Below are 22,802 nucleotides of genomic sequence, written 5' to 3' on the forward strand. Positions count from 1 at the left end.
ATATATAAAATATATTAAAATAATACTACAATATAAATAAAGAATACAATATATACTACAATAAAAAAAATAATAATCAAAAATGTTAAAAGTTACACTAAACACACACATTTAATAAATTACTTTAACATTAAAGACTACTTTGTTTTAAATTATTATTTATTAGATAGCTGTTCACTGGTGTACAAATGTAAAGGATCATATTAATAAATGATTATGGAATGTCGAACTGTCTAAAAAACAGCCAAATTGCATAGACTGCGCATGTCCCAATTACACGCGAATTGGTATGTGCGCATAAACATGAGCATATATAAGGGTGTTGTCTTACTTGCTTTTTCCTTTGTCTGTTTTTTGAGGGGGGAAGTTGTTTGCTGTGTTCTCCAAATCTATGTTGCCATATTTCATACTTTGCTTACCATTTATCACAATAGCAGCTTTTGTTTTTTAAACTTTGAATGTTTCAATGTCCATTTTACAATTAGGAAGTTAATGTTAATGCTATGTTTTTGTGTTTGTGGCCATATTGTTTAATTGCAATAATATGTCCTAATTACCACCTTTAAATGTTTGTCCTGCATATATATTTTCCTATTCAGTTTTCCACCCTTGATAGGTCCAATTTGCATATTGGGTTGGTAAGTATTTTCTGAATGCAATATTTCTTGGGCCATTTTTGAATTATTTTGGCTTTATATAGAAATGTGGGTTTCCATGTGTTTAGTGTTTTTTTTTGTTTTGTTTTGTTTTTTTTTAGCGGTGTCTGTGTGGTCCCTATATTTGAATGTAATGTTTTAGCAAAACTGTTTATTTTGAATAAAGTTTTTTTCAAAATGTTGTCTTTTTTTTTGGGGGGAGGGGTTGTTTTTGTGATCTCCTTTACAATCGTCCAGGAAATTTAAACCTCAACAGACCTCCAATTAAACAGGTCAATTGTGATTGTTTTGAAGCAGTTCCTTTCTCTGAATTGTTGAAAAGCTAAAAACAGCAAAATTGTCTTTTTAAAACTGTTGTTTGATGCGCAAAGTTCTGCGCCAAACCTCAGGAGCCTGATGTGCATAGGGGACCCGCTATGTGCGCGTGAACTGTATTCTATCAGTTGAAAAACGCACCGGCCACTTTTGCAGAGAAGGATCCTCATTCGGGTAAGTTTTTCTTTTCAGGTGTATAGTGTTTGATTGGCTTCATGTGCACTCATGTATGTACATACATGCATATATGTATGTATGCATTTAGATGTGTGAACATATACATAGAAAAGAGGAATTATAGGATGAAATAGGCAGAGTCTTTTTGGCATAATGCTTAACATGCTTCAAATTGAAAAGAGTGCCTATTTCTTCCTATGATTTCTGATGTCATGGGGTTGGCTCCAAGCAACATGCAAGATATTGATTCTGGTTTAAAGGAGGAATCAACCTTTATGTGCTTTTACTGCCAAGCTGAGGTGAGTAAGTAAATATATAGTGGGCAACGTTCAAACCTGCACAAACACCCTAACAGGGTGGAAAAAACAAGAAAATATGCTTGGCACGAAGTGAATTTGTCCCTGAAAGTTTGATATACTAGAACTATTTGTTTGGTGTAAACACCTAAATAATGCATATAATCCAGTATTTAATTAGCAAAATTAGGTTAAGCAACAACACAACATCTGTTCCTTTCTAAGAGTGCCTGACCTTGCTTGTGAACTTGGCAATCAATATGGTTGGATGTTGTGCTTGGCAACCTGGACCTCCTTCCTTTAACATCAGGTGTGTTAGAATGAGTATGCAACTCAGCTGGACAGCTAATTCACAACCTGTTTGGACAGCAAGTGGAAGTGTGTTTGTATACAATAGTGCTAAGATCAGGCAGCACAGCACAATGACAACAAACCTATAACACTACCACTAATGAACAGAGGAGTTGTGTGGCAGCAAATCATCATGAGTGCAAATGTCAGACTATTAAAAAAAAACACAAAGAAATAAAAACCATGACAATTTTTTCAGAAAAGGACTATGTACATAAGACATTCAAATACCAATATGTGACAATGTGACTTTGAGAATAGGATAAAGGCAACCAGGGGGGGGGGTCAAGTAGCAGTTTGTAGTGGAAACCCTGCAGACATTTGTACTCTATATTTGTGGAAAAAATGACAAAACATTGCTGAAGCATTGCTAAACAACAGAAAGCATATTAGGAACCAGGCACAAAAACATTGCAGCAACAGATGAAGCTAACAATAATGAAGACTACAAAAAGTCACATGAATGCATACCATCCAAGCATACTTACTTGAATAATCCCCCCCCCCAAAAAAAAAAACAAAACAAAACAGTCCAGTTAAAATAGTAATAATAAAAATGCATATGTATTTCTGTACATTTAAATGTATTTTGTATTTTGACACACAAGTGAAATCACTAAATGTTCCTTAATACCTGTATTATAACATCTTTGCCAACAATCCTTTTTGCAAATATTTAATTTATCTAAAGCCAAACTAGAACAAAATTTGAATCAGATCCAAAATGCTTGGTTATATTTTTTTACAGTCATACTATTGTGTGATGACATATTATAAAGTGCTAATTAGTGTGTATACAGCTTGATATCAATTAGTTTGCAAAGTTGCAACCAAACAAAAAAGTATTAAAACAACGTGCAACAAATGTTACAAAAAATGAAGCAATTTTGTGAATGAGTATAATGTATCAAAAAAAGTAGCACTTACCCAAATAGAGATGAAGCATTAAGGATTCAAACTGACCTGTAATGGACTGTAGATGCACACAGAACAGGGAGCAGGTGTACGTTAATTGCTATGACCTCACCATTGACAGAGCATAACAGATCCTCCTAAATCGCGCAGCTGAAAACTAATCGCCTTAATTGGCGTATTCTCGACCCCATTGCTCATTTATCAAAGCAGGAATACGTCTGGCAAGTGTAGGCGAGTGTAGCATTAGCACTCAGCTCCAGCTCTGGCTCTGGCTGACAGCAATACGCGGCGTATATCGGCGCGTATTTACGTGCAGGGAGCTTACACACGCTCGCTTGATAAATCAGGGACATTAAATCAAATATTGCAAAATGTAAGTTTTTTTAACCTTTTTTGACAAACATGTTCGGACAGGTCTCCCAGACCTTCACACAATGCGCCTGATTTTTTAATGCTCCCTAAGGCTGGCAGGAATACACTTTTACCAGTGAAGCTGGTGATCCAGCAAATCTGAAATGATTTGGTCCAGGATTAGAAAAATTTGATTACTAATAACAAATGACTAAAGAAATCTATTCCAGGTTTGCTGGATCACCCCGCTTCACTGACAAAATTGCGTCCTCTACAGCTTTGAGAGCTTTAATAAATCAATTAGGAATCTGGGGGCATGCTGATGGTAAACATACACAGTCCTTGTTTTTACAAGCTGCCATATCATTTTACACCACTATTACTTTTTTACTCAATTTCAACCAAGACACAAGTCCTTCAAAAAATACCATGTTTATTTAAAATGCTTATATATATACTTTGGGTAATCATTTGTAAGCTGACCCAAGGTCCTGAACGAGGTTCTTTCACTGTACAGTATTGGGTGGCGTGCAGCACTGTTACCATATTTCTCCCTACCTAGAAGTACCAGTAGAAGGTGAGAATAGCATGTTGAAGGTTAATGCAATAAAATTACCCTGTCACTTTACTCGTTATTGGTAAAGGATAGGTTAATTTCATGTACCCACCAGTCAAGCAGCAATATTTTAATCCAAAAAATGAACTGACTTGCAGTTAAAAGCCAGTTTGTGTCAAGCAGCTAAAACAAGTTTTTTCTCTTACAACTTAGTCTGCCCGGTGCCAAATGTTGCTCAAGAGTGGATTATTTTGTGGATTGGAACCACTGGCGCCATGCTGATACCACCATTGAATGTAGGGTACAGTGTTATACATTTCACAGTCAAAAGGGACAACCTCCTGCAACTGTTATGGAAAACATAACCTAACATAAACATAACATAAACATAACCTGTAGCCTCCTCAGCCTCCTGTAGTCTTATTTGAAACAAGGCTACTTTATATTGTGGTACTTAAGTGTGAATCTTAGAGCCCAACAAATGTCTCTTGTTACAAATGCCTAATTTAGGGTATTAATAACAGCCTCTCTTCATACATTCATTTAAGATTAAAGGCAGTTTAAAGGCATTTTTTTTTTATTGTCCCCATTTTATTTTTAATTGTTGAAAATAGAAATAAAGAATGGTTTCAAAAAAGAAAAATCTTAACGTTTTTTTCATACAAAATATGTTTTCTACTTTCACTGCTCTACGTTTTTTTTTCCAGCAAACTTAATGTATTCTATTTTAAAGTAAATGCTTCCTGAACACCAAATTAAGTGTTCTATAGTTGCAAATAAAAGTCACAATATTATGGATCAACCTGGCCTGCTGGTGACAAATGGGTACTTCGAGAAATGTGGAGTGAATTAGTGTAGCATCCACCTTTGTCAATAATGTATTGCTCAGAAGCATTTAATTATTCTGAAAACATCTGCTGAAGTAAAGTTTTCTACAGAGGGGAATAGGAAAATAAAGCATTAGTGACTAAATTAACCACACTTTATTCTGCGATGCAAAGAGCCTAAAGGGGACCTTTAGTTACTCAAGGCTTAAACAGCAAAACACCATGTCTTTCTACAAATGGCTTTTTTCTTCTTTAAAAGCAAGAAGCTTTTTAAAAAAAAAAAATAAATAAAAAGAGGGAGCAACTGAATTACTGAGTAACAGATCTGCAACTTTATTTCTAAAAATAATACAAACAAATTCAAATATGGGCGATAGATACTAAAAAAGAAGTGATATCAATTTTGAAAATAATACAACAATTTTAAACATAAAAATCTGAATTCCTAGCTAATATCTAGTTTTTCTGCACAACATCTAAAAACGTTTAGTTACCATATAAGTTCTGTGTGAGTCTAATCCTTTACCACCATACTAGAAAATATTTGTGCTGCCATATTAACAGGAAAACATCGGAATTTTTTTTTCAAACAGATAGATACAGCAAAAGATAGCTGACAAAAAAGTTCTAACCTTACTCTATACCACATTAAACAATTGGTGGAGTTTTTGGTGTTTGATGTTCCATTGAAAAAAAACATTAATAGATCATTTGCCTAACTTACCTCAACATCCACACTCCTGCTTATTTTTCTGGCATGGAATAAGACTGTTACTGTTAGTTCTGAATAAAGTTTTTATGAGCTAGCATCTGTTCAAAATACATTACCACCATAGCGGTAATCCCGTGTGTGTCTCTGGGTTAAATTGCATTACATAAAGCAGTAAACCCTGAGCCACACTCGGGGTGGAATTGAGGGCCTACCTGCCCCCCACAAGCCTGGCCCCGCATCCCCTTGGCCATGCTCAGCATCTGTGTCCCCTGGCCTTGCATCTCTGGCGTGCGAACGTTGGGGATGCAAGACCATAGGATGCAGATGCCAGGGGGCGGTGTACGCGTGTACATGTGGGCGGCGTGCACTGTGGCCCGGGACTGGCAGGAGATGTAAAATAATAGGTATTTTTAAATGTCAAATGTACTGCGTTGACATTTAAAAATACTAAAATAATCATACCGCCAGGGAGGTTAATTGACCAAGAGGATTCATGTTACAAAGCTTGTGTATATTACCACTTTCTCAGTTGTATTCTATCTGCAGCAGAAGGAGGAAGACAAAAGAGTAAGATTCTATTTCTTTTAATTTACTTTTCCACTACTGCCCAAAACTTTTAGGCCTACTTTTCAAACAATGTTTTTTGTGAATTTCACTGACATTTGGGTATTTTTTCTGCCCATTACAACAAATGACTGGAATTTAAATTGGGGTAAAATTTCCCCTCCTACGGACTATTTATTCTGAAAATCTAAGACATTTTCCTCTTTCCCTTACAATATCAGACCAATTTTTTTCCAACTGACAAAGACTTTAGGGTATAATTTCCTTCCATTGAACACAGCCACAATATTATCTTTTCTCCCACTAACTACTGATTCTTGGGCATTGTTTCACCACATTGGCCTAATCAGCCATATCAATGGCACCATTTTTTAATTCTAAAATCTACGCTCCATGAGCTATACTAGGTGTTGCATATTCGTGTCATGACCCCTGCAAACTATACACAATGGGCCTGATTTATTAAAGCCTTGCAAGACTGGAGAAGATAGACTATTATGGGTGAACCAGGGTAATCCATCAAACCTAAATGGATTTCTTGAAATGATCATATTATTTGGCAAAAGTTTTCAATTGTGAACCAAATCTATTCCAAGTTTGCAGGTTCACAAACGATAGTCCACTAGTCTAGGAGAGCTTTAAAAAACCAGGCCCAATGTTGTAGGTTACACAGCCCTGACCACTGCCTTTAATAGTATTTTAATGTGTATTAAAACTTAAATTACATAATCCATATAAAGGGAGTCAAGAAATGTCCATGTGTTCTATGTACTTTTTTTTACTTTGCCCTAACAATATTGTGCTATGTCTAATATTCACTGTTGGATTGAACACTTGCAGGCCACTGTTTCCAGGGATACCAAAGTATGTATTCCAGAAGGCTGTGGGCTTTCCATTTGACCCATCCCATCCATTTACTAAAGACAGAAGGGGAAGTCTCCCCTTCAAATGGTAAAAAAATACTTTTTACCCTAAATAAAAGGATTGCCTACTCTGTTAGGCTTAGGCTACACAGATGTTTTCCCCAGTGTTTAAACTGAGGCTTTAAAAGCCAATGTTTGAAATTCCTATGCATTCAAAAAGGGCCAATCTACACCAGGACAATTCCTTGAGGCACATTTTTGTGAGCGTTATCTATAGTAACATACACAGTGTAGCATACTCAAACACAAGCAAAAACAACTGCTTGCTACGTTTAAAAAATTAAAACGCAGGGTAACGCTGGAAAACACCCAAAATGTGGAAAAAATGCAAGTAAACGCGGGTAAACACTTCCTTTCAATTCACGCGTTTATAAGCACTTGAAATGTAAACGCGTTAAAAACTCAGGAAAACGCGGCATAGATGTTTTGCAGTGTTTTAAAGGCAAGCTTTAAAGTGCTAAAAAAAGTTTAAATGCATATTAAACGCAGTAGGAACGTTTACACGTGTTTTTAACATTGTTGTGGCATTTCAGGAGCTTTTTCAGCAGCTTACATATACAGTATATAACACAAGAGGTGTAAAGGCAAGTGACCACATGTTAAGGCTGAAAAATGTTATTAATAACCGTCTTTACTCTGCTCTGTACTTTTACATACCTCTAGCAAAATTTTGCATAAAACAGACATTCTTGGTTCACATAAGGTATATTGCACTTCATTTTAATTATTCCCTACTCATCTGTGCAAAATGTCATATGTTTTTATGCAAATGTTTGCAAAAAATGTTTTTGTTAAGCGTAGTCACACAACTTTAGCAATTCAAGTATGCAGTGTCATCCACTGTAAGATATCACAGTCACCACAGAGGACCTTAGCAAGCTATATGCATTCTTGGTCAGCTGTCATTGCCCGCATTTAAAGAAATATGCACTTCTTGCTTTGCTGCCATGGTCCATAGAAAGTGATCACATATACAAATGACGTACAAATGGTCAAGCAAATAAAGGTATGGATTCATGGTAGAAATTTGCAATTTTAAGGATAAATTAAATTGAAGTCAATGCTCATCAACTTTTTGAGTTAATTGTAAAGCCCCTGAAAACAATAGAGTGATATGTGTAAATAATTAATAGTAAAGTTTCCCTTTAATGGAATATTGCCAACCCCCGGTAATTTTAAGAGACAAAAAACAAATGAAAAAGATATTTTTTTATAGGCCACAATCCATTATGTTTTAGGTTTAACTTTTTTCAAAATACAATAGTACAACAATCAATGTACAGGGTGGTTATGCCAGGACCTTCATATCCAGGGTCCAACAGTCGGCCAATAAGAATAATGCTAGACATATGTCACCTACCTAATATGGTATCATAATCATATGTAGCAGGGCTGCAGAAAACAAAGGAAAAAAAGGGTTAACGCGCAGCCGGAGAATCCAACACATTTCACCCACTGTGGGCTTCTTCAGGGGTAGCTGTGCGTTTGTAGTTATTGCGTGTGGTCTAAGTATGTTGTAAAAGATAGGTAAGTATTAGTATAACATTAGAGCATAACATACAGCAATATGTAAATATTAGTGTTACATAACATTACAATGTTTAGCAACAGATATATCAGAAAACAATGGTACAACACATATTTGTCCATAGTGGACTGGATTATTAATGTAATTAAGTAATGGGTAATGAGAGATTTTAATAATAGTATACATATATTCAAAAAGCTGTACCATGGTATTAATGAATATTAATTTGGGCTGGAATGTGTAGAAAAACATTGGATATAATTGGAATGAGATATCTGAATAAAGTAAATCACCAGGTCTCGAATGAAGGGTCACTTTAAGTAGGTCACCAATGTTGGAATAAGACTGAATGTAGGGGGTGAAAATAGGTATAAAAGGAATTATTAGTGTGCTAAGTAGTAAGTAGATTTATTACCTGGTCCAAGGAATTTTTAACCTTATTAACCCTTTTTTTTACCTATTTTCACCCCCTACATTCAGTTACTCCCATTTGCTCATTGTTATTACCTTACTTTATCTACATACAGACCAGATCTGTCTTTTTCCAAAATTGGTAACCTAATTAAAGTGATCCTTCATTGAGGACAGGACATGTGAGTTACTTTATTCAGATATCTCATTCCAGCTATATCCAATGTTTTACTACACATTCCAGCCAAAATTAGGATTAATTAATAACATGGTACATCTTTTTACGCTTAATACAATATGGATTTTTGCCTATAAAAAACCCTCTTTTTCATTTTTTCCTTGTCTCTTCAAACAAAATAAAAAGCATGTTGTTGAAAAGCATGAATAGTGTTGTATAGTCAGTGGGAAAAAAATTTGTGAAAAAAGTTTTAAAGCAGGCAAGGTTTATTTAAAATCTGAATTTTGCTCATTAGTATTCCAATGCTTTCAAAAGCAATAGATTTTTGTGTTAAATCGGAAACATTCCTTTTTTTTAATTCACAAATTTTATTTCAAGAAAGTTTATTGTATGACATCGGTCTGGATAGACATGTCACACTAAAGTCCCAGCGCCTCTCTCATACGCATGCAGGCAGTTTGCCTGCTCTACCAAGTTTATTCAGCATCACTCCTCCCACCAAACAATCAGGCGATAGTTTAAAGATTAAACAAGTGTTTCTTATCCTGCCTTCTATATTGGATAAGGGTAGCCAACTCCTTTCATTTTGAAAATCAAATAGTGAAGAAAGAGAAAATAGGTTTTTTTGCGGCAAATACTGGTAAATTTTTCTAGATAATCAGTATTTGTTTGTTTTATCCCAGGAGTCACAGACTAATATAACACTTATATAGGTTTGCTTTGCCCTTATTTGCATATTATGACAAGTAAAAAGAAGAAAAGATGGGCTTTACGGCAAGGGTTTTTATAGATTTATCAATGAATCACGGGATTCCTTGAGATTGTGTACTGTTTAAAAAATAATATAATATTATTATTTTTGACACAGTAGACAATCTCAAGGAATCCCCTGAGGAAGCTCTTGTGAGCCAAACGTGTCGGGATATGAGATCATTTTTACTATGTACTCAAACCTATGTGCATTCTTAAACATGGGAAAAATATGTACCAAGAGTGTATAGGAGACCTCTGTTTAGTTTAGTGACATAGCTTATTTGATCTATGTTAGATTTAGGACAATCATTTCTTATTAAAATTATGTTTATTTGACTTAAAAAAAAACCCTTGCCGTAAAACCCATCTTTTCTTATTTTTACTTGCCATAATTGTTACTAGAAACAAACAATAACAATTTATACAATAGAAACTCTTTCATGAGTGATGTCTTCTCCCATTCACATCATGGGAAACAAGATGCTCAAATTAGACAAAGGAAACCATAAATGATTACAAAAACGATGTCTTTCTACCCTACGCGTTTCGCCAACTGGCGTCTTCAGGGTATGTGTGTAGGCTGTTTATATAACTGTATGTCAAAAATAGCACAACAGTACTGTTATTATTATTAAACAGGATTTATATGGCGCCAACATATTACACAGCGCTGTACATTAAATACTGTTCAGAACATAATATAGGTTTTAACACATAATAAATTAAATACATTATATATAGAACTAATTAACACATAAAAAATAAAATTGCATATGTTAAGACTGAATTACTTCTGATTAAACATTGCATATGTACACTTGTAGTGAGGGTCAGTGGATCTCATCAAGCTTATACGGTGTGCTGGATTGATTAATAAATATTGTAATTGGTTGTGTGAGAATAAAATATGCACTAAACTGATAAGATATATTTTAATGTGGATAATGTAACAGGTGTAATGTTAATATGAACAAGAAAAAGTTAGAGAAATGTATTAAGGGGACTTACTATACCTCGTATAAACAATGCGGTTAATGCATGGAAATGCTGTCAAAAAGTCCAGGCAAAGCTCTTCCACATACAATTTCTTCCATCCCTGACACTCACCTCTAACTCTTTTCTTACCTATTCCGCACCTAAACAAATGGATAGAATTCAATGTATGTATGTATTATTAGTTTCAGCAACCTTTTTGTGGTAAGTATCAGCTGTCAATATCTCTTTCACTATATATGAATATGATAGGAGCTGTTTTATCATTTTTATATTAAAATTTTAATAGCAGTATCTGTGCCGCTTTACCAAAATATGTTTGCCTACACATTCACAAAGTGGCAACTATAAACAGAGACTACATCATTTAAATATTCTCTGCCTAAAAGCTTAAAATTGAAAAGAATAGTTTTGTTTTTTGTGGATATCTGTAGTATATGTATTATGTAAAAAATGTTTTGACACTTAGGGAAGATAGATGGTACCAGTGTGAGAAAAAGGCATCACTTAAGGACACATCACCCAAGGACACATGTTTTGCTGTACACTACGTGTTTTACAATTGGGGCCTTAGCCCCAGTATTATTATACAATGTTCATGAGTGAAAATTTGTTACCGGTCGCCCCCTCTGACAGGTAACATGGGATTACCTGAAGCCTGTAACAAGGTAGAAACGTTTGCTAGAATAACTTCCCAAATTCCATCTATAATGTTTCCTGTAAAAATAGGTGTTAAATCTAACACCTGATGGACAGTTAAAAAAAATTTTCCCTAATATTTCTAGTCTCTAGTTGTTTAAAATTAACTGTATTACTGCATAAATCACATTACCTAACTATTTCATAAGCACCTTAGTACCCTATTTTTTACAATTGAAGCAGAAAAAATTGAATTATCTCTAGAAAATATAATATCAAATTATAGTAAATAGTAAAAATTATGATAATATATCTACCTAACATCAATACCAAAAAGCATTGTTTTTGTAATAATTTATGTACATAAGCATTAGTAGGTAAAAAATAAAGGCTCATATAATGTTTTTGTAACGTGACTATTGACACTCAGAAAGCCAGGAGATGGTGCTGTGTAGTAGTGTAAACACAAAGTCTAAATGTGTGATATGTATTTCAGTTACTGTGCCATCCAGCATATTTGAAAGAATATGTATAGTTAGTTCAAATGTATTTATATTAAAAAGTATTTTAGTTTCCAACAGCAATCTCCTATAAACCTGTTTTATGATGTGCATATGTGCAAATGTGTTTTAATTAATTATAGTGAAATAATTAATAATGTGAATAACACTTTTGTTTTGTTAATGTTAAAGTATTTGACAAATATTATTATTTAAGCATTTAATAGTCAGTATACCTTAAAGTGTCATATGACCAGAAACTTCATTGTCTGTCTGTCTAGTTTACATGTTAGGTTTCTAATATAAATCAAGACAGAATCAATATATCCCAGCAGTTTAATATATATACTTATTTATACTTTATACAAAGCAATGGAATATATTACTTTATAATACAATCTAAACAACCATAAATATTCAAGGAAGGACAGAATAAGAAAAAGAATCAAAATACTATTCTGAGGATCTAAATGTTCAACATTTGTAAAACAATCTAGTGACTGTAAACAGGTAAATTATCAAGATGTAAATAAATATAAACAGGTGTGCAAAACATTTGAGATTAATGTGTAAATTGTAAAACATATCAAGGTTTTTTTTCCTATATATACTGTAAGTCCCAGTAAGGTTTTAATTGGCATAGGTTATCTTGTTAGGAAAGCAAACAAGACAGTTCTAACCCATTCCAGCTATCCAAAACCTTAAGAATAAAAGAGACAAAGGAGGAATTCTCCTTTCATCAACTGTGGGCATTATACCCAAAAACAATTGCATACTAGGCTAAATCAGAAAAATATATTTCAAATGTATTATTTAGTATTTAAAGTGACAATGGGGTTTTCAATTATGGAAGAAGTTCAACTGTAATGAAAAGAAGGCTCCTAGATGTGTCTGCATTTGTGTTCACAAATGTCATATAATGCTGAAACAGCCCAAAGCCAGAGTTGAAGGCAAATAGCTTGGTCTTGGCTGAGCTGATGGCCTCTCTGGCAGCAGGAAGCATTTCTGTAAACTGCTCACTGTAGTGATCTTCATTAAATAAAAAAACAATAATAGAAACATATAACTTTGTAGCAAATTACAAGGTGTAACATGCATAAGGTCTGATCTGTGTCATACAGTTTTGAACACAGCAGAAAACTTCCAAGGTGCCAGGATTTGTAATAAAGGGCCTGATTTATGAAACCACTCCCAAGCTAGAGAAGATACACTTTCATCAGTAAACCTGGTTTATCCGGCAACCTGAATGGATTCTTTGTAATTTGCTATTTGTTATCAAACGTTTTTAATCCTGGAGCAGATCCATTCCAGGTTTGCTGTATCACCCAGGTTCACTGATAAAAGTGTTTCCTCTCCAGCCTTGGAGAGCTTTAATAAATCAGGCGGACCAACAATTCATCATTCTACTGGTAGTGTTTGGGGGTATTTTTTAGGACAAAGTTAGTTCATGATTACTAACATAGTATGTCAACATTGCTAGGGATTTTTCACCTAGATAAAACCCGTGTTTACAACTGTGCAAATTTTAGACTGCTAATTTTGAGAGCACATGATAAGTGTAATGAACTTTTCTTTGAAGGGATCACAACTGTAATAGCCTTTAGCTTTTTCCAACATGCCACCTACATTGTACAACTGTTCAATATTTGTTACTGCTAAAATGAGCACAAGAAGAAAGTAAACAATTTAGTTAATTAGAATTTAAATAGAATTTTATTTTATTAAACCTCTCCTTAATAAATCTCCCCATATTCAATGACTGAAGTGTGCCATTTTGCTGATTTTTATAGGGTATTGGTGAGTGCTTATACCAAATAAAAGAGGCATGCAATATGACACATCAGGTCTGCCTTTACTTAAGATGGTTGCCAGAGTCCCCTGCATCTCCCCCAGCTGCTCATTTGTGAAGTAAGGCATTATGAACACATGGGGCCTGATGACATAAAGCTATAAAAGACTGGAAAAGACAGACTACCATGAGTGAACCTGAGTGATTCAGCAAACCAGGAACAGATCTGGTCCAGGACTAGAAACATTTTGCCAACTAATAGTAAATGATTGTAGGTTTGCTTGATCACCCAGGTTCTCCAATGATAGTCTATCTTCTCCAGCCTTAGAGAGCTTTCATAAATCAGGCCCATAGTGTCATCCCTAAATATTATAAGTAAAAACAAACAAAATAATGTCCCAGAAATTCAGGGACTACACATGACAGGAACTTTCAGCTAGATTTTACAGGCTGCTAGACTTAGGAGTGATTATAGTGTCCTTTTATTTCATACATGCTCGAATCCAGAGATGCACTGTCCAGCCACTTAACAAGATTAATGGATATTGTCTCTCAATTTATAAACTTTAATATTGTTTTTTTTTTCACATAAAAAACCTGCCTTGTTTCTTCCTCTTGTATTGTGGCCTAGCTGACCACGTTCCATAAATACTGTTGTGTCACTAAACAGTATTTGTGGCTTTTGTTTTTCAAGTATTAAACTCTAAATTGTTTTGCAATTGCCAAAAAATGTTACTATTAAAGCATAACTAAATTTCCATTTCTGATAAACATTCTTACCTGCTTGATTGCTTGCTTCAGTTGTCAAGATCACATTCATGCAAACAGGATGCACAGCTCAGTGGTGGTTGCTGGGATACCTAACACATCCCAGCTTCCCCTGTAGTTGCTGGTAGGGATGAATGAGAATACCTCTGGAATTCTCGCGATAATTTCCTCAAACTTCCGATGGTTCTGCGAAATTTCAGCGAACCGATTCTGGAAGATCGAGGAAACAGGAGAATTTACAGGGGACTCACAGGATTCCCCCGGGAATCCTCCTGTTTGCGATCCCCGTGGCACTAGGGGTTGTTTAACCTCTAGTGCTGGGGATCGCACAATGTTTTCAATGAATGTGGCCGTGGATTAACCTCTGAGGCCGGGGATCACAGTGGATTCTCAGGGCTGCAATCATTCTTTCAGCCCTGGGAATCCTGATTGCGATCCTAGGCACTGGAGGTTAAATGGGGACAAGTCTCTCCATTCAAAACCTCTAGCGCTCTCTGATTGGCTGAGGAAAGCTTTCCTCAGCTAATAAGGGAGCATTAGAGGTTTTGAATGGGGAGACTTGTCCCCATTTAGCCTCCAGTGCCTAGGATCGCACTCGCATACTGGCCCTGATTTATTAAAGTTCTCCAAGGCTGGAGAGAATGCACTTTCACCAGTGAAGCTAAGCAACAAACCTGGGATTGATCTGGTCCAGGACTCAAAGCATTTGCTAGCAAATAGCAAATGACATTGTAGAAATCCATTCCAGGTTTGTTGGATAACCCAGCCTCACTGGTGAAAGTGTATTCTCTCCAGCCATGGAGAGCTTTAATGAATCAGGCCCAATGAGTTGATCAATGAATGCAGCTGACGCTGCATTCATTGATCAGCACAGCCCGCAATCTTTTTTTCTTTTAAAATTTTTTTTTTTTTAAATTCGAGCTTGATTGTCGAATATACACTGGCCATTCTCGCTTACAATTTTGGTAAGCAAGTAATAAACTCTAAATTGTTTTGCAATTTTGGCGAATTCACAGCGAGATCGAATTTTAAAAACTCACTCGCTCATCCCCAGTTGCTGGTGCCACAGGTGCGCAGGAGTTACGTCATTTCATCACTCCGCCAATTAGGATAGCCAAAGTTTTCAACAAAGAATAGAAGAAGATGGCGACGTTTTCGACAAAATGGAGACTGGTGAGTATAACAGGGTTGGATCTAACTTTAAAATGCTTTGCTACTGACCAATATGTACAAAGTTGAAGGTTTTTGATTTAGTTTAATTAGTAGTAAACTGTATAACTTTGAATAACTTGGATTAGATCTCAAAAACACAACACCAAAAGTTAATTGTACCTCACTAATAAATTGACTACACCTTATCTTTTGTCTCATAATTTTTAAATAACATAAATATTTTACATAATTAAGGATCATTTACATACTTAGTAACATTTATACTGTGGCAGCTTACCAGCAATACTTTTGAAAATACGCATTTAGCCTGTGTTTTATAGTTCCAGTTTAAACATCATTACTTGCTCATATTTATCAGATTTACATAATGTGTACTGTAATTGCTGGCTGCTGGCAGTTACAGTGGCAATACATTTCCTATGGTTTATATTGGTATATGGTTGATAACAGACATAGAATAAAATAAATACATCAGATGTTTTTCAGTGTAGTGGTGTAATATTTTAGAGACTGAGGACAAAAGTTAAGTGTACATCTATGAATTACTATTCAATCTGTAATTATTTTTAAAAAAACTACTAGTTCCACTAACAGTGGGGCAAATGCATTGTTTGTTTACATACCTTTAACACCTCATGTAGATTAAACTCCAATCCAACCTACCACAATTTATTATACATATATATACAGTATATATATATATATATATATATATATATATAAATACTGTCATGGATACTACAATTTCAAGCTCAGTACTAATGCACATACTAAGTTTTATGAGAACTTGAGTAAATGGACTCTCTGATATATTTACAACACCTCAAAGGTTTTTTTTTTGTATCATCTGTCCTGAATCCTATATATTCTAGATGATACATGTAGCTGAAACAGTGCCATGTTACTTGGAACAAGTCAAGCAGCACCATGCTACCAAATACAGGTATACCAAATACCAAAGAGGTTTACACCTTCTACACATTTTATCATTTTGCTTACATAAAACCAAACACCTTTGTCAGCTGTCCCTATATTTTAGGGATTCCTTTAGGTTTTTTAAAATATATATTTATGGTCCTAGTGTTGTTCTTAATTTGCAATGGTAAATAAATGTGTTAAAAAACATTGTCACTTCACAAAAATTTCATTTTTCATAAATCACATTTGAGCACTTTTTAAAGGAGAGTGAAAATTCTTATATGCTCTGTGACAATTCCTTCATGAATATATTTTTTATGAATGGGTATTTTTTCATATTTAGTTATCCAGTGGACAGCTACTCCTGTCTCTGCTGTAGATCTTTGCAGCACCTTTAGGGTTATCTTTGGTGTATTTGTTGTATCTCTGAAAAATGCCTTCCTTACCTGGTGTGTGAGTTTTAGTGGATGGCCTTCTTTTTTAGGCTTGTAGTGGTGCAATAATCTTTACAAAAGTTTTACATTTTGTGGTAGATTTTAGTGCGCTTTGAGATTTTGTTAGCTTTTTTTTTAACACAATTCACATACGGACATCATGTTACAGATCTTGTGACACCTTGATTGCACACAGGTGGACCCTAAACAACTTATGTGATTTCAAGTAAATTGGTTATACTACAGTTTCATAGCAAAGAGAATAATATATTTATACTCACAACATTTTAGTTTTTACACATTGAAAAAAGTTTAATTTCATCACATCGTTAAGCCAATTAGAGAAAAGCCAATATCTATCTATATTACAGTTTGTAAAACAAAGCATAAACACTAATAGCTCTATTTATATATCAGGGAATCTGACATTCCCTCCAATATTCCTTGGTGGGAATCATTTACTGCCATTGAAACACATGAAGCATTCAACAAGGTAATGTTTGAGGGAATGTCTAATTCCCTATTTTACAAATAGAGCCCTAAGAATTATTACATTCACAAACCACAGTAAGTCTGTAATGCTTTAATCATGAAATGACAATTTGGTGTAGTTATAAACAGGAAATGTAAAAAATATATGTTTTTTTACTTTTTTTATAGTAACAGGAGTTGCTTTAAAACTCAGGTTAAGTTACAAAACTACTATTCTTTTGTTATTGTTATTTGGATATACTAACATTTTGTTCTATTCTTTTAACCACCTGAGCGTTACACTGATGTCTAGATTTCTGTACCAAAAGCGTCACAGGTTTTGCTGGAATACGGACCCGACGCTGGATGAGCACAGGTAAGTGGGATTTAAAGGTAAGTTGAAAAAATACGGGCTTATCCCAAATAGCATTTTTTTTTAAGACGAAAAATTACGGGGTTAGCGGTTAGGGGGTTAAAGGTTGGTTTCAATCGTACAGATACAAAGTGAGTAGCTATCTAAGTTTTCCCTGTGGGTGTATGATATTTAATGCTAAAGGTAGCCCACGAGCTAGGGTAAGTAAGGTCAGCAAATGACAGCTGGTCAAAAAGTATCAATTAAGCCCTGTGATTTGCATGTCTCTGGACAACTCCTATCAGGTCATAGACAGATGAACATACACACAGAATAAAATTGCAAACCAAATCAGAATTAAATGTCTGTGCTTATGTTAATGCAGGTAGAAGGAATGAATGGGTTCAAATACTTATTACAGTTTTTTTCAGAGAAAACAGGTCAAAATAGACAGTGAGTCTATCTCTATTTCAACTGACATCATTCAGCTGAGGGTGTCTGGTACTCTGGTATAGACAAAAGGTTTATTGTCTACCCTTGTTGAAATTGACCAGATAGAAAAACAACTATCGTATGTATCATGTTATTTTCTCTCTCACAGAATGTCCTGAGTTACTAGATAATTAGAGAAAAGGAGTGACACAGAGATGTGATAGTGATAGACATGAATGAAAAGGACATTACCAGTTTGAAATGAAGTCACATAAATCATAGTCACTTAAGGACATATAAGTAGATATGCTAATCTTACAATGACTGCAACTACTGTCCCGCTGACCATAGAACAGTTTTATCTATTGTTTCTTCAGGATCTGAAATAGCAGCATGGACAGAAAAATGGGAGAATATTTAAATTGCTATTTCTTTATTAGGCAGGCAACAACAATTTTGGATTCAATTGAGTTTTGCTGCTTTTATTGCAAGACCAGCAAACTATTATTGAGTTCAAAAATACCAGATCGCTTCATTGCCTTATGGCTAACATCAAGGGTAGTATCTGTTCTTATCAGTTTAAAAATAGTGATAAACCACAGAAGACATTATTGAAAATTATGATTAAAACAAATATGGAAGTGTATAAAAATTGAGCTTTTGCTAGTATTGTTAAAATCCTAAGGCACCACTGGGCACTCCAGACAGAACAAGGATCTGGTGGATCACATGGAAAAGAATAGCTTTGGCCACACTGTGCTGACAATGGGAAGCACCTAAATTACACAGCACACATTTGCCACAGAACTTAAAATATTTACTTGACTTACTGTGCAACAAACAAGAGTTTAAAAGACAACTTTCAACCTTTGTCCACTAAAATGCAATTCCTAAACTTCTCTGATCACAAAATATTGACACAACTCACACTTTGGGCCTGGTTCATTAAAGGCTGGAGAAGATACAATTTCATCAGTGAAGCTGGGTGATCCAGCAAACTTCGAATTGATTCCAGCTTTGCTGGATCACCCAGCTTCACTGATGAAAGTGTATCCTCTACAGCCTTGGAAAGCTTTAATAAATCACTTCGTTTGAACCTATTTTAAAATAATTTTTAGCACACCCTCAACACCTGCATACAATCATTATCATTAATCATTAACAGCAAAATGAAATGGTTATCCATAATATAATAATATAAAGGTGATCAGTATGTGTACAAATGACAGTATGGAGTACATAAGACAACAGCAAACAGATTGTGACAGTCAGAAGCATGTTATGTACAAGGCAAGTGTACATTATGTATATATATATTATGTAGTTGGTACATAGGTGCATAAAGGACAGCCTTTATCTAACAAATGTTTATAAGGCAATAATTGTAGTATGGTGCAGTCTGTAGGTACACTGTTAGTTGCATCCAAAATGACTGATGTTAGGACAATTCAAAATATGTACTCGGTAAATACACTAGTGTTCCTTTAAAGTGTATGGCAAGGGTTTTTTCTCTATCTTGCTCCTGTATTGTTTCTATACTTAATGTATCTTTTTCCTGTGTTGAGAAATATTTTTTTTTAATAACAAAACATGACATCACTATAAGACTTTTTAAACTCTTGTAATTTCCTATTGACCTAGGCACATCGACATTTAAGAAGGCTCGTTGGAAAGCAAGCCGCAGCATTATTTTTGCTGGGAAAAAAACAAAGCATGTGGAAACGGATAGAGAAGGGTGAAAGATAGGTGGAGTTTTGCAGTTTAGCAGATAGGATTAGCAACTAAAATAGGATGTTAGGAACATATTTTCACCAGACCACCAGCTAATTCCTTACACTTGCTGCATTTTAAAGGATAAAAAACACCTGGACACCTGATTGTATTGCAGAAATATACTGATTTACTGACTCTTGGTTTGTTTTAAAAGACAGGTAGGCAAATCAATGTAAAAATGTGTGTAAATATGTACATTTCATATGCTGATTTATTTGAATTACCATTGGTCTAAACATATGAACATAAAACCTGTATAAATGTGCTTCTTACACATGTGGAACAAATAGATATTAATTGCATTTACTAAATTCTTGGTACCTGCAAGACTTGATACCTGATTTTTATCTTGCTATGGCTGCATTTGGTTGTTATGTACAACATAAGTACAACATAATTGTGTTTTGAGAGATTTATGTGTGTATTTAAGATATGTTTTATTCATTAATTTTAGTTAGTCTCCTTCAGGTCTGCTGCTTTAATTAAAACTGCTTGACAAAATTAAAATTTAATAATGACTTTAGTGAAATCAAGGCATTTTAGCGTAAATTCTCTACTCAGATCCATTAAGAATATACAAGTAAATTTTAATTAACACTTTAAGCCCAGTTCATGCTTAGTTGCATGATATTAATATTATTTTAAAGATGAAAACTTTTGTCTTTGAGAATGCAATACAAAGTAACATTTTAAGGAGATTTTAGAGAATTTATTAACGAAATTGTAGGAAAATCAATTGGAGGGAAATTTCACATCATTTATTTATATTGTATTTGTTTTACATAATTCTGAACTGAGGTATTTTCCCTGTACCTTTTGGTCATCTATATACTGCATTTAATTATTATGTAATCTTCCTTTAACCTCTCTTTTATTTTTTATTAAAAACACATAAAAGAAAACAGAAGGAAAATCAGTAACTTCAACCTGTACCAGCCAAAGATAGCAAGAAGTAAACTAAATATGACAACATCAAAGAGGTAAACTGTTACTGTATAAATAAACTGTATGAAAGATTTAAAAAAAAACAAATTATATATCTCTGTCGTTTAATAAATGGGCTAATACTGAGCAGGCACTTAACTTTTCCATTAAAGAGTGGGCAGATAACTGGGAACTAAAAGCAAATATCTGCAGAATGATAGAAATTATGTTGCTACTAGCAATGGGAATAACTAAGAAATCTATTGTTTCAATATTTTACATGTCAGCCTTTCAACTTTGCAATTTTATTGCCCATGAACATAGCACTGTCACGTTTTTTCTCCAGATTAAAGTTAAAGCCAAATCAGGAAAACATGGTATTTGCAAACCCCTAAACATAATATTGTGACCAATTTTTTGCTGGGGTCCTCTGAAAAGGAATATTAGGTAACTTTTAATGTGTTTTTCAGATGTATTTAAACTTTAAATAAACTGGACATATTTCCATAGATCTCTTTAAACCACATACCAAGCAACTTTGGTGACAATACTGTGTTCAGGGGCTTTTAAACTAAATGTCATCAATTGATTTTAATACTGTATTGTTCTGACTTTTTTGCCTTACAAAAACTATATGCTTTCCTCTAGTTAATATGAAAGGGCTTAGATTTTTGCTTACAAATAATTCCTGCAATGAAAATAAAAACATTTTATTAGGTTATGGTCCTTGAATAAAGACTACATTTTATAAAAATGTTTTTTCTGCCTTTTTTTAGATACATTAGGTACAATTTTGCCCCATAGGTAAAAGATTATTTAAAATAGCAGCTATATCTTTGTGTTAATATTTGTTATTTTTAATAAATGCAGAACTTTTTTACAGTGGGAATGTTTCATCAGAGATAAGTGAATATTTTAAATGTCAAATATGCCACTAGCAGAATACAAGAAGTGAAACTTTAAAGCTTATTCCCAACTGAGCTATATTTAGCATAATCAAAAGTGCTATTTGCTTTTTTTAAAACACTGAAGCAAGGCATAAAACTACTTGCATTAGTGTTCTGTATCTTTAAGAGTCTTCTTTTCCTGTCTAGTAGGCATAATGATCAATAATTCAGGAGCAGCAAGAATCAGCATATCTTACAGCATATTTGATGTGCCAACAAACAGACTGGAGATTGTTTCATTTCAATTAGCCCTTTTGTTGCCAACAAAAGACTGACAAACTCACTGAGAAAGGGCCAGGAATATAGCACTTTCGTTTTTCAGATTGTTTTTTTATTTGTTGTCGGTTCTGCTATCACAACCTCTTGCCCTCCTTTTGCATTCGCAGAGGTGCCCTCCATCTTGCTATGCTTTATCCTCCATTGTTCTCACTGTATTATTTTACCTGAGATCAAGTGACTCCTCTCAAACACAATAATGAAGGCTGGTATTTCTTTTCAAGCCTCTTCTGATCTTCTAAACTAATTAGCTCAGGTGTAAACCAAGCCAGCAGGGCTGTGACTTTGATGTGACACATAAGAGTGGCACACCTGGTTACATCCCTGTTTGTGTATCAAACACCAGCCGGCCTTGCCTGCTGCTCTAGACCAGCTAATAAAAAACTCTAATAATCACCATGTACTACAAGGCTCAAATTCATGCTGTTACCTTATTGCGTAGTTGTCATTAATTTTGCAAGGTGAACTTGGAATTTGATCTGACTTGATTTTAATAAGTGTTGGGTCTGCACATAAGTGTGCTGTTTTGAGTGACAGGAAGGTGACTGCCAGCTGTTTCTTCTTTACATACGTACTCACCATTTGCTTTGATCAATAATGCTGTTTCAGAAACTCATTCAGAGAAAGATGCAAGAATATGTCTCCTCCACCCCTTTTCCCTGTGGTTTGCTTAAAACGTAGACACAATTATAGAAAGGTCGGTCAACAATAAACAGTACCTCTTGCTGTTTTGACTGTCACTGCTCTTCCAAGCTTCAGTGACATGGTAAAAGATCTGTTCCAGTGTTTAAAAAGTCTGATATGTATTCAGTTTACAAAAAAAGGCTATTTTGACTATATTACGTTTAAATTAAAAAATTTTTACATTTTTAAAAATATAAAAAACCCATAACTACTATA

The 22,802-nt window shown here is 34.4% G+C and overlaps 1 pseudogene; it reads left to right on the forward strand.

Annotated features, from left to right (window-relative positions):
- The first annotated feature begins 18,508 nt into the window (after positions 1 to 18,508).
- Positions 18,509 to 18,617, forward strand: LOC140332209 (U2 spliceosomal RNA; annotated as a pseudogene).
- The last annotated feature ends 4,185 nt before the right edge of the window (positions 18,618 to 22,802 follow it).

The sequence above is a fragment of the Pyxicephalus adspersus genome, chromosome 5 (assembly GCF_032062135.1).
Source record: "Pyxicephalus adspersus chromosome 5, UCB_Pads_2.0, whole genome shotgun sequence".
Taxonomy (NCBI): domain Eukaryota; kingdom Metazoa; phylum Chordata; class Amphibia; order Anura; family Pyxicephalidae; genus Pyxicephalus; species Pyxicephalus adspersus.